The sequence below is a fragment of the Anser brachyrhynchus genome, assembly GCF_964034855.1.
Source record: "Anser brachyrhynchus genome assembly, chromosome: 1".
NCBI lineage: Eukaryota > Metazoa > Chordata > Aves > Anseriformes > Anatidae > Anser > Anser brachyrhynchus.
In genome coordinates, this window is record NC_137694.1 from 71,580,579 (window position 1) to 71,594,011 (window position 13,433).

At 40.4% G+C, this 13,433-nt stretch overlaps 1 protein-coding gene across 13 annotated transcripts in view; it reads left to right on the forward strand.

Moving 5' to 3' along the window:
• Positions 1-13,433, forward strand: part of DUSP16 (dual specificity phosphatase 16) — a 73,021-nt gene that overhangs the window by 21,616 nt on the left and 37,972 nt on the right. For 12 of the 13 annotated variants that reach the window (XM_080572884.1, XM_080572887.1, XM_080572882.1 and 9 more), the window contains one exon: positions 12,235-12,315. The gene's annotated coding sequence lies outside the window, so the exon portion shown is untranslated. Of the gene's footprint in view, positions 1-1,223; positions 1,290-12,234; positions 12,316-13,433 lie in introns of all 13 variants that reach the window. The other variant, XM_080572886.1, reaches the window with a different exon arrangement.

Sequence of the window (13,433 nt, forward strand, 5' to 3'; positions counted from 1 at the left end):
TAGTGTTGCGTCTGTGTTCTTTATGAATTTACTGAAATACGGTGTGTGTGTGTGTTAAACAGCAGTTAAGTTTCAGAGCTTTCAAGTTTTTTGTTTGTTTGTTTGTTTTTTAGGAAAACCAGAGCTGCAACAAAATTAACAAGTTTTCTGATTCAATTTTCAGACCTGTCATTGCCTTAAAAAGTCCCATCAGTTGCTAACATGTAATAGTAACCTTTAATTGAGTTCTTTGTGTAGGATTCATTTATCTCTTAGTGTGGCCATCAACCTCAAAGGATTTAGCTGTGTTTATAGTTTTATAAGGGATTAAGTAACCTACCTCTGGATTCAAAAACAAAACCAAAATTGATTGATCATGATACAAACAAGGTAACAAAATTATCAGAACTTCAGGAGGCTTAACCTCTTGTTCTTTATGGTTTAGTTGAAACCTGTGAAGCATAAAAGGTGGCTTGGAGTTGCTCTCCTCCATCATAATTATTCAACTTCCAGGTTTTCTTCATTGTTGTGAGACAATCGGAAGATGTCTATCTATGTAAACCTGATGGAAGCATTCCCCTCAGGCTCTTCGCATGGTGCTGCTCTCTTTGTAAAGCTCTCAATGTTTCTGCTCTAGTAGCACTATGCACCATTCCTGCTTGGGTCACCAGTAGTCTGCAGCTGGATTTTGCAAGTTGGTCTGTGTCAGGAACTATTGATAATCTAATTCCAGGGTTCAGACATGGAACTTGCTCTTTAGAGAAGCTTTCTCATGGATAAATCTGAATGCATTTAGATGTCTGAGAAGAGGAAGGGGTGGGAGGGAGTACCATGGGAATTGCCTGTAGCCTTGCTGGATAGATAAATAGCTTGTGGCAGGCCCCAGGAGGATTTGATCATGCCTTAAAAACACTCGAAGAAGGTACCCATAGTTAGATTTTTAGTTAGTCTGGCCCTTTGTGATCATTTACCCCTAAAAAGAAATGTAAATGGATTTTAAGCTTGGTATTGGTTATTCACCAAAGAACTTTTGGATATGGCTATGGCTTTGTCAAAATAGAAATGTGCTAAAAGGTGCTTACCTAGACAGTTGGTGGTTGTCTGTCTGGGAGGCACTGCTTTAAGCCATGGGTGTTATATATAGTAGTAAGTTCAAAATGCAGTGAAGAAGAGGGTGATTCTATTGCATGTGATGACATGATAGGATTCTGTGGTGATGACAGCACGAGGTTTTTTTTTTTCAGATGTTCTTCCTGAAGCTTGTGAGCTTTGTCTACTCGCGCCTTTTGGAAGAAAGTCCTTATGTGCCTGTGAGTAGCTAATGCAGAAAAGGATTGTGCTTTTCTGTGGTTACAAGCTCAAGTGCCGGTAGTAACGGCGCTGCCCACTTGTAGGCGGGAAGACAAGCAGAAGTTCCAGGTAGATCTGTACCTCTTATGCTGCTGTATGGAGTGGGGAAGTTTCCTTTTTGCATTTGTGAGGGGCTAAAGCCCAGCAAGAGGAATCTTGTCCCCTTCTGTTTTCCTAGATCCAGTGTACTTGAAGCAGAGAAACTGTAGCTCCAAAGCTCTCACTAAACTTCCTAAGAATACTTTTGTTAATTGTAATTGTCTGTGTAGTATAGTTTGACAGGATTAATAAAGCATGGAAAGCACTTCCTACTGTTAGCTTTAACGTTTTTCTTTTAATGACAAAGTTCTTTGGATTTGGCACAGTCTGTCAGCTGCAGCCTTCTGAAGTACAAATAGTGATGACCTGGCATGCAGCACGGTGCTGGTAAGAGGATATTTGGGCCAAGGACTCACAGCCAAGCTCTTACCTTTTTGCATAAGATTTTCTTTAATGGGAATGTGGAGCAGATGGGATCTTGGTTAAATAATTACTCCCTGACGGGGCGAGTACCGCCCCGAGGAACGCAGTTATGTAACCTGCGTCCCTGCTGTGCTGCATAGGAATGAGGAAGGTGCATGCAGGGGTTGCACGAGCAGTCTTCATGCTGTTGCTTTCTAATTCCAGGGCACTCAACTCTGCAAACTCTCTGGAAGGAGTTCTTAATCTGAGGTTTTACACAATTTGTACCAATAGAGCAGTAATCCTCTATGGGGACAGGTCCTCCTTTCCCATGCAAGCAGTGAGCTTGGCATGGTTAAAGCCAAAGTTACATCAACTCTTGGGGACAACTGTAAGTTTTGTGGTTCAATATCTAGTAGTCAGGTTCATCTTTTTGGGGAAATGGTGTCCTTCTCTTCTCTTTCAGTCATTCCAGCATATTCTCACTCAACTCTGAATACAGACTACCCCTGCTGTCTGCAGCAACTTCTGTGTGCTGGTGGTAAGATTATTCTCCAGTCCTTATTCCTGTTCTGCATGTTTGAGCAGAAAGAATAACAGAAGCTTAAGAAATCATCTGCTTTTGTTGGTGTTTGGTACTGAAATTGCATACAGCAGCAATTACAGAACAAATCATTCGGGATATGGCAGTGCAGCTTGAGATGCTCAGCCTAGTCCATCTGCCCTACACTGGGGAGTGCTGTGGAGACAGTGGGTGGCTCAGGTTTGGAAAGCTCTGTAGCTGTGCCATAGGGTAAGCCTGTGCAAATAGACTCTCCTTTCTATCAAGGCTAGCTTGAACACTAAGTTGTTGGTTTTGTTCAGAGCTAGCTCAGGAGTCTTGGATTTAGACATCTCTTCTCTGCATGACAGATTATATGTCCCTGCACTGAAGCATCTTGCCCAATGCACGTAGAATATTGGGAGAATTTAGCTGCCAAACACATTTAAAAACAATAACACCTGCATCTTCTTGCTTTTTGACTAAAATTCAGGCATGTGGCCATAAGCATACCAAAAGGCATACCTCTGATGACTAGGCTCCTTGCAAAACCTGAAGGTTGTTCTCAAGAAGATATATGCTTTCAACAAAGTGCCAGAAAACTGGGCAAAACTATGCTTTAAAGCTGGTGGCAAGAACATGAGTAAGAAGAATGCTTTAGTCCTGGATAAGCATTGTAGCTACAGGAAGACCAGATGCATTTTCTTTCAGATCTGTCAGAGGTGTTATTTTTTTTTTCTTTTTTTTTTTTCTTTTGCCTGTTGCAAAGCAGTCTAAGCTGAATTAAGATTCGGACATTCTAAAAATGTATTTGGATTTGTGCTTGATTTTTCCAGCTTCCGGGTTTTGGGTGATTTGATTTCAGAAGTGTGTGCCTAAGCATCAAGCTTGAGCCTTGTGTGGTGGCTGCAGAGGAAGAAGCCTGAAGGGGGGTGGGAGGAGTGCTTCTCCTTCCTTTCTTTCCTGAGGAGAGCAAGCAGTGACCTCTGGCTTTGTGGTTGTGTTAAACTGTTTTCCTGCACATTTTGACCTGTGCTATAATCATATCAGCGATTTAAATTGGAGATGAGTTTTTTTCTGGAAGAGATTTCTCACCTAAGTCTGCATATCTGAAACAATTTTGGCATTCGTTAGTAGGAATTAATACCATTGTAGGTGGCAAGTTATCTAGCTAACGTTTATTCACAATCCAAATAGAATGAAAAAAACAAAAGCAGGCAACAAACACATGAACTCTACCTGTTGCTGTCATAACTATACAAAAGCAATTGTGTCTAATCTCACCTACTGTCATTGTCACAGGTATCTTTACATCAAATCTTAGAAGTGAAGGAAAAGAAATTTGGTTTTATATGTAGCTTGGAATGGTCAGAGTTTTTTAGGTAACCTGAAAACGCATTTTTAAGGAAACCATCATCTTTTGTGTGAGCGTCTCTGTGTTGGGGTGTGTGTGCTGGTTTTGTTTTGTTTTCAAAATGCAAACTTTTTCCAGACAGGGGCTGTAAGAGTTTTGTACGGAGAGTGAATTTTGTTGTTGTTTAAATGGATTGATTTGGGGAAGATGGGCAAAGTCTTAGGAATGCAAACCCTACTTGAAGTTTGAAATAAGAACTGTGAATGTAAAGGTAAATCCAGGTCAAGCTTTGTTAATGATAAACTATTGGATTAACTCAGAGAAAAGTTTGTTTAGGAGGGGGACTGAGATAACATGGTTAGACCCTGTATAGTAGAGGGGCAGGTAATTTATCAAATAGCAAAGGATTAGTAGGAGTCAAGATGTGGGAAATGCTTTCTATGTATCTGGTAATTTTGTGATGACTCCATGATTTTCTTGTTTTGGTGTTAATTCCATGGATTCAGAGTCAGGGTGGTAGTGTTCTTTCTTTGAGGATCTTTTCAGTTTCTTTTTGTCTTGTTTTGCATGTTTTCAGTGATGTTGCTTCAGCCAGAATGTTTCCATAAGAAATGTGATTCATTGGGTAATTAATGACATACTTCGGGATGTGCTTTGGACTTCTTGTTTTCCTGTTTGGGAAGAGGGACAGGCTGGATGTGGAGATGTTTTGGCAGTCCAGGCTTCTGTTCCTGTGTCACAACTTGGTTCTGTTTCACGTCCATGTGTGAGAGGAAGGGTTTGTGCATTCTGGAGTTTGTTCCCTCCCTCTCCTCTCTCTCCATATTAACTGGTCTCAGAAAAGATGTTCCCTCTCCTTGTGAGACCTGCCTTTCCTGTATCCTTGGGCAGTTGCAGATACAACAGTAATAGCAGGGATCAGCTGGATGCCCTTCTTGTGAAGCAAGTCCAGGCGTTTTCTTTCATAGAATAACTGGAATTTAATGTGGTGCTGGCAATGAGCGTGAGATAATGCGCCTTTTCCTGACTGAGTAGGATGCTTTCCTAAACATGTTACATGAATTATTATGACAGCATTGTTCCATGAAAACATGTGTAGTGTAGGTTTGAACATCCTGACATGATAATTTATTTAATTTTTGTATGTTTGTTTGGTTTTAAATCTCTATGTTGGGAAACACAGCATCATGAAGAAGGGTGAGAGAGTCTGGGCTAATATTACGTCTGTGATGGTGCAGCCCCAAGAGAAATTCAACTCTTGCTTCAGCTGAGTGTTTGCAAGGGATAGTTACTGTGATTCGCTGCTGTAGTGGGAAACAAGTAGATTAGCTGCAGTTAGGATGTATGTATAGATAATTACTGATGGCTATAAAATGAGTGAAACTGTGAGAATTATAATGAGCTGATAATGAGCTTGCAGGTGATGATTTTCAAATGGGCATCTGATTTTTTTTTTTGATTTATTTTTTATTTTTAACCTACAGTGGTATTTTCAACAGCTTTCACTTACTTCTACCTGAGGATTTTTTGTGCCTTCTAGTTAGAAAGCAACTACACGAGGCTGATTAGGCCCTTCTGAGAGGATGGTGGGGAGAGGTAGGGTGGCACCTCAGAGTGATCTTGCACTGGACCTCCCAGCTGAGAATTCTTCTCCAGCAGTTGTGGGTCTGTCCACCCACCGTGTGTCCCCACTTGGCTGTGCTGCCTGCTGGGGCACCCTCCCATCCAGAAGAGAGGGATGGAACGGACTAACAGCTGCTTTTAAAACTTCTCCTTTATCTTTTTCAGCTTAATTTTGCCATTCAATCAAAATAAGTAGCAATGCTGGTTTGAACAGCTGTTTGACTTGGGTTTAGTTAAAGATGTTTGCAAAAGGTTAATGCTGGGTCCTAGGCTTATTTGAAGTTTTGTAGCTGGATAAGCTTACAATATCCCTGTGTCTTGTAAGCTATCTTCTTTGCTAACATGCTTAAAAACTCCATGGCAAGTTTTGTGTCAGAAATAATACTGAGAATAAAAAATCTTCTAACATTCAAAGTTGTACAGACAGATTAGATTCCGTGTGTGAGTGTGCTTGTTTTTTTGAGGATGGTTGCGTAGGAAGCATTTCCGTAGTAAGCCCTAATTCAGTGGGATGCTTTGCATCCTCAAGAGTTAATTGAATTTAGGTAGAATACAGGGACACTTAAAGCTTCTTTAGGTCAAGTAAGGATGGAGAAAGATGGGTTGAATTAGTTCAAAGCACCTGTTTTCCAGACCTTTTAACAAGCAGTTCTGTTTTGGATGTTCACCTTGCCTAATACAGGTGAGGTCTAGAATGGTAGCCTGGATATGCATACATGCATCTTAAACTTTAGTAATTCTTTTTTTTTTTTTTTTTTAAGAAAAAACAAAAGAAAAACAACCCCCCATGCAAAACAAAACTGTGCAGTATTTGACGGGAAGCCAGTGTTACTCCCTTGAAACCGGAGTGGCATGCCTGAGTTAGCAAAGTATGAGCTAAGAATCTGGCAGAAGCCTTTTGCACAAAGGAAGGCTGAAAGAGTCTCTCAGGAAGCCTGTATGCTGCTAAATGTGGCATGTTTGAACATGAGACTGACATCATTGTGAGTTCATAGTAGTGAAAGAACAAAGTATCAGCCACAAATTAGACTGACCTAATTTTTAAGTAACTTCTAAAAGCTTAATAGCACAGTATGTTGCTTGTTCGGGCTGTTTATTTCTATCCCGACCTCTTGCTACTTAATTAAACTACAAGTTAACCCTCTGAAATGTTGAAGGAGTTGTTCAGGAAGGTGTGTGTGTTTGAGGGGTGCTGCAGACTTCCTTCCTTGGCTCTTTTTCCACCCTGACCTCAACCTTCAAATAAAGGAAGTGATTAAGGACCACCCATCGTACACCTTTATCCTTCAGGATCAGTTTCCTGGAGGTAAAAAATCAGGATTGCATACCAAACCCTAACTTATTCATATGGGCTGCTCACATGCAAGTTTCTTTGTGTATCTGGAAGTCGGTATGAAAGTTGTCAGAACGCTTGCCAGGAGTATCAATGGGAATTTATTTATAATCAATAAGTTGTTATTAAACTGAGCAATGTTATTTATTGATGAAGCCGTGATCATTGAAAAATAAATGGTGCTTGAATATCTAAGAAATAAAAAGGATCATGCATTCTGGAGGTGACATTTCTTCCCAGTGTTCGTTAGACTCCACATGCACTGAAATTTATCCATCTTGTTGATATATTACTTCAGTTATTGCAGAAGTATATTGAGCCCTCCTAGCTTGGGATTACTTTGGCAAAAGTCAGTTCCTTTCTGGTTATTATTGAAAGGACTGTGTAAAACAGAGCACCTCTAGAAATTCTGAAGAAATATGAAATCTTTTTTGTAGGTTTTTACAAAACTGTACATACATGTAAGCCTACTTCAAACAGTGTAATAGAATAGTAACTTAAGCGTCTAGTTTTTGTTTCTCTCTGCTTTTCAAAATCCTTTAAGAAGCCAAGCAAGATTGCTACAAAACATTTCTTTCTGACACTGGTCTTTCACAAAGACCTGTATCAGATGATAACAATGTAATTTACTCCCACTGTTTGGTATTGAAAGTTTCTGTTTTTCAAAAATTTAAAATCCCTGTTCCCTTTTAATTCTTGCAACCTGAATATAATGGTGGTCACATTTTGTCAGATGTTCCTAAGGGGGATTACTATGTTTTGTGGTTGTGTCACTCTTCTTCCTCTATTTAAATGGCAGTGTTTTTAATGATGTAAGAGGCAGAGCTGGGGAATGTAAGTCACCCTCTGCCTTCTCCTTCTGCTGTAAGGAAGGATCTATATGGCTTCTCTTTTCAGTCATGTAGTTACCACACGAGAAGTGTGGCCTTGGCACCACTGCAGGTGCTGTATGACATGACTCAAATGCCAAGAAACCCTTAGGATCCTTTGGCAAAGAGGTGCGAGAACACTGTGTGCAGCACGGCTCAGTGAGATGCTGTGACTTACTTGTTTGTTCTTGAGCTGAGGCCATGCTGGTGTCATCTCATCAATTAAGAGAAAATTTGAAAACAGTTGTAATAAGCAGGCTGGAACAATTACCTTTGTGGGTAGAAATTATGCACGGAAATGTGTTGCATTCTGCATTTGTAAACTATCGGGAGCGTTACACCCTGGTGGTCAGGTCGGTCCCCCATCTTCTGGGTTTAGGAGTTTATGTATTTTCTGGGCCTCAGCTGCAGTTCGGTGGTACGCTGTCAGAGCCCTTGCCCCCCAGCATGGGATGCCTCCTTGCAGGGCTGCTACCACTGCTGAGTGTCTGGGGAGGCCTCACGGCTTGTCCTACTAGGCCATGCTCACTGGGAGCTGGTGCCACAAACCACGTGCGTCTTCCTTTCCTTCTCCACCCCCACCTCCAGGTGGACAGGCTGGTCCATGTTTGTGGGCTGTTTTCTGCCAGCCATTCTGTTTCCTTGCCATGTCAGTGTCATTCCGGGAGAAACCCTTAAGCTTAACCACTTTGCTGAGTAGGACTGAGCTTACATACGCATTTAGGTGTTTGTTGTGCTCTGCATCCCTTCTGATATCTTCAAAGCCATTAAAGTGTAACCACTGTGGCACATCCCAGAGTATGCTTCTCTGTGTTTTTATCTCTGTGTAGCACACACTGTGGAAAATAGTCATTCAGCTTTGAGCTTGCAGAGATTCTTTGGCGTGACTTTGAAAATCGATGTCATTAACATTTATTAGGTGGGCTTTGTAAACTTCTAGATGCTTGTCTCTACAGCTGACAGGACATGTGAGCAGTGTGGTGCAGCACTGTATTTTCAGGCACAAGCAGGAAGAGACAAAGTATTAATGTTGACAGTTTAAAAATAAATAAATAAATAAATAAATTCCAAACTTTCTCATGCCCTGATGTGAACGGGTTGAATGTGCGTGTTGCCTTCCGGGAGAACTGGTGTCATTTCCTCAAATGGGTGAAAGACTATTGCATTTTAACCCACAGCTTACTGTAAAAGTAGTTTACAGATCTCTGTTCTTAAAGGAGATTGACTCACTGTGATCTTTAGTCATTTGGTTTTAGAAAAGCGTCATTAAAGAGCCTGTTGTAAGAAATTCACCCCTGCCTTGCCCAGAAGCTATTTTGATTTTTTTCCCTAATAAGATAGCATCATTATCCCCTGCCTTTAATCCATCCTAGCGCTTGTGTGAAGCCTTTGGATCCATCTTCTGTTTTCATCATACAGTGACCACAAAACAGATTAGGGTTGCATCTTTATTTAATTTTATTTTTTATTTTTGGCTCCTTTATTTACAGGCCCACGTAACTTGATCAACTCTGTTGGAATGTCTCCCCCTTTAAGGCTGCCACTAGACAAAAGGCTAAGTTAAAGGCTAACCATTATCTGAAGGCTCTGAGGTCCTATCTTATCTTCTCTTTCAGGAAGACCTTTTAAAGAAATAGCATGAACTATTAGGGCTGCTGGGTTTAATGGTTATTTAGCACTACTCTTCAGAGCACTCATCCTCATTTTAGTCTGTTTCTTAGCAAGAAGATGACCACATAAAATACAAAGTCACTATTTGCATTGGTCTGCATAGCTGCAGAGAACGCAGTCGGTGATTCAGGGCGTGTAGGTGGTGAAGATGGAAGGAAACCTTGGTGTCACAAAAGCGGCTCCTGTAAACAACTCTTGTTCTACAAAGAGTAAGGAGGCATGGGGATTTCAACAGGTTGAAGATGTATAAAGTAGTTTAACCCTTTAAGGTGTTGAGTTTGTGCGTCTTTAAATTGAATGCTAAAATCCCATTGCTGTTCGAGACTGGCAAGTGTGGAATTTGCCAGTTGTCACAACTAAATGATGGATCCTATGTACAGGAGCCAAATAGAACTTGTGATGTGTTTTGTAAGGACAGATAACTGTCCTCCCATGTTGAGAACAGTTCGTAAACTGCCGTGGTTCTGGGTTGGATCTCTTCAGACTCAAGACTATACAGAATAAAGCAGACAAGTTTTGAAGCTTGCTAGCACGGGCTAAACAGAGTAATAAGTTTTATGCTAGATGCTTCATACAAGATCAAATTTTTGTGAAAGGTGAGGTATAAAGCTCCTTAGAAGGATGCTGTGGTGCTTGACTGCTCAGTCTCTCCCTTGCTTCTACCTTGTTTGGTGCGCCACAACTCCAGCTGTGGGAGGAACGCTCCTTGTGACCGGACTGGTTGGGTTCGTTTAGGTGCAGTTTTGGGAAGGCCCTAAGCAAGAGAGGAAAAAAGGCTTCCATTTCTAATTCTGGCTAATCGTGGAAAATAAAGAAAGGTATTTAAATAAGGCCTGGAGGACTTCTCATTTGCCAGAAGTAAGTCAAAATGCAAGCATATGTCCTTTTGTAATTCACCCTAATTGAAAGGATGTATATTTCTTTTCCTAAAGTCAGCAGAAAAATCCTGGCCTCTTAATGATGAAAGACTTTAAAAGAAAGAAAGAAAAAACAAACAAACAAAGAAACAAACAAAAAAAAAACACAACAAACCACCTTTATCCTAAGCAGGAATTGCTGAAGTTTCCCCTTTAGACTTGGGTGGCTCATTCATATTTCATTTCATATAGTATCCTCTCTTTCCCTCCCCCTTCTTACCACCAAGGCTAAAAAGGAGGAGGGGAGATATAAAATGTTTCCGAAAATTACAGGAAATGTCTGTTCCTTTAACAGCATTGCCAGGGAATTTCCAAATGTGCTTAATGCTTATGGCTGGACTTGCAGCAGCTCAGTCTTCAATCGTGAGTGGATCCTGTTCTAAAAATATGACACCTCCTTCCAGTAAAATATGTTGAAATGAAGTATATGCTTTGTTTCTCATCTGCTTTTCAGAATTAATTCTGCCTAATGGAGAAATGAGGGTTTGAGGACTGCTTTAAACTCCTGATTTCTCTCTATTCAATAAATTGCAGATAAGTATATTATATTGTTCTGTGAGATGGTAGTTTACTTGTAAGGATTTTGGAAAGGCAGGGATGTCAGGTACTAGTGAATGTGAAGACTGCCTGGCAGTCTTCAGGGAGCCTCCAGATGTCGCATGTGAAGCATTAAGGAACAAAATGGGGGATATTTTTTGTCCCATTACTTTGTTTTGGTGGACTATTGCAATGTGATCTCTGATCATGGGGTCTTGTCTCCAGGCAGAACCCGATCTATGTTAAGCACTGGGTAGTTCTCATTTCCAAGGGTAGGATTGGAAATGGAGAACATGGCAAATATGGTAGGATGAGCTTGCTCTTCGTTCTCCACTGCCTTCTGGTGGGATTCTGCCTCTGGGCTGGGGAAAGGAGCAAGATCTGCCAGGCCTCTTGTGAAGCTTGGGAGGATATCTGCCAGCTGGAACAGGTATGGGAAATGCGGACCTGGCAGTCTTTGGTAGATCCTTTATTCCACCTCTCTGCCCTATGCTGATGGGTTAGTGATGGGATGGACAGGCAGGGACCTCTCAGGGACACACATGTGGTGAAGGCCCCACTCAGGGTGTCCATCCCAGCAATCAGAGCCTAACCTGGGAAGCGAACTTAGTTACTTGTCTGGAGGGCTCCAGCCTCATGTTCTACTGTTTGCGTTTACAAGGGTTTTAAGAGCAGGTAACTGAAGACAGCGAGGTGGTTCTTGTAGCTTCTTTCCTTGTGAGGTGAAGATGGTTTTGAATCTGTTCACTAGCTTTCATAATACGGTCTGCCTTCTGCTGCAGTGGCTCTTCATGATTGTGATATCATTTACTACATGGTTCAGAGCCACTCCTGGATTTCGTAACAGGGCAATGCTTGGCAATAGTTTATTACCATGGTTTATGTTACAGTGATTGCTAAGCAGAGTTGTCAGCTCTTGATAGTAATGATTTGAATCTTGTTTAGCTGGCCAGGAAACTGTTGGGAATTGACACTAATGTGTTTATTTCCTCATATGAAGGTTATAATTTAATTTGTTCATGTAGGAATGGCAGGTGCTTTGCATAGAGTTTATATGGGTATGACTGTATGTAATGATTGGTGACATCAGTGTTACCAGTTTCCAGGGTTGGGTTTTTACTGTGGGGAGGTGGGATTCACTACCCAAAATGTTCTGTTTCGTTAGTCTTTGTCCATTCAAAATACAGCTGTAATCAGACTGACTTAGGGCAGTCTCTGTTGTATACTGAGAAAGATTTAGTGAATTTACTTGAATTCATGCAAATGCATCACCTATGAAGACTAGTTACAAATTAGTTTTCTAGCAGAGAGATATGTCAAATCGTTTCTATGGCTTTATGGCTTTTAAGCTCAAGCTTTTATTTATTTATTTCTTCTTTTAAAGCTAGTAGAAACATTTGCTGTGTTGTTTTTTTCTTTTTTTTCCTTGTCTTTTAGAAAATAAGTATAACAACTTTCTGTTTCAGACCCTTTCTCTTTAAATGAGTGCAAACATTTAGAGATCCCAACTAGGTTTTTATGTGTTTGGGAGAGTTTTACAGTAAAATGATTACACAAAGTGTGAAATCTGTTTTCAGTTTTTTGACTTGTAATAAGGACTTTTTCTTTCCTATGTTTAGGTGTTTCCCTCTTCTGGCCTTTGTATGTGGACCACCACACTCTGTCCTGTTCAGCCCATTTAGAATTTGACTCAAGTGTAGGTGAGTAATTGGTTTTAACATGAAATGGTAATGAATTATGGAGTGCAATAAAAGTACTCAATAATTTTTGGCAGCTTGGACTTGATCATATGGGAAACTAATCTTTTAGCAATATGTTGAAATGTTCCCTGGCTGTCTAGAGTCCCAGGCAATAGGAAACTGAAAATATTATGTATTGTACCATTTGTTTGAAGTGGATTAGGTAAGCTTTTATTGTAAATGTCACAGAACTATATGCGGTGAACCTACAATGAAAAAATATTTTGAAATAGAGCTCCTTGCTTGTATGGGTGGAGAAGGGAGTCCCCAAATAAAGTCTTTGAGCTGTTGAATAGAGTGATGTAACATATCAACAGCATGTTCCAACACTTCTCATGAGCTCACATTCTATCAGGCAGGTTTCCCTGCTACATGTAACAAACGTTTACTATTCTACAATGAATGTCAAACAGGTTGGCTTCTTGGTAAATGCAAGTGATGATAATCTAGTACATTGCTTTGAGTTGCTGATGATACATGAATGATATTTGCAGGAACGTTGCACGTATTTGTGGGATATATTGAATAGGTCACCAAAATGTAGTGCTGGTATATTTTTTTTTGTTTTTCTCACTTTTTTTTTTTGGCAGGAGAACAGATTTTCTTATTTATAATATTCTTATTTATATAAAAAGCAGCATCTCACTGGTTTCTGAATGGAAATTCTATTTGTCTTGCTCAGCCTAGCTATCTGAGAGTGCTGGTGGTAAAAATGTCAATGAGCAGTAGGCGAGGAAATAAAGGACTTAAAAATCTAAGCTGGAGTCATATTTATGTACCTCATTCTCAGGAAGCTGATTTCCTTTCTGATTCCATCTGCCCATGTTTCAGTTCTCTGAGGTGAGCATGCTGAAATGGGGTGACTTTCCTTTAGAGCTTGTAACCAAAACAGAATAAGTAATTAGTGAAGCAAGATGAAAAACAATGAACCACTGAACAGAAAATTCTCCTTTGTGTGTTTTTTTCAGTGGATTATACCTGCCATATTCATGAACGTACAGTTCATGCATGTGGCTGCTAGGTATACAGGAAAGAGAAAATTAATACTATCCCATTTTGACTGTTCATATAGATCTGAA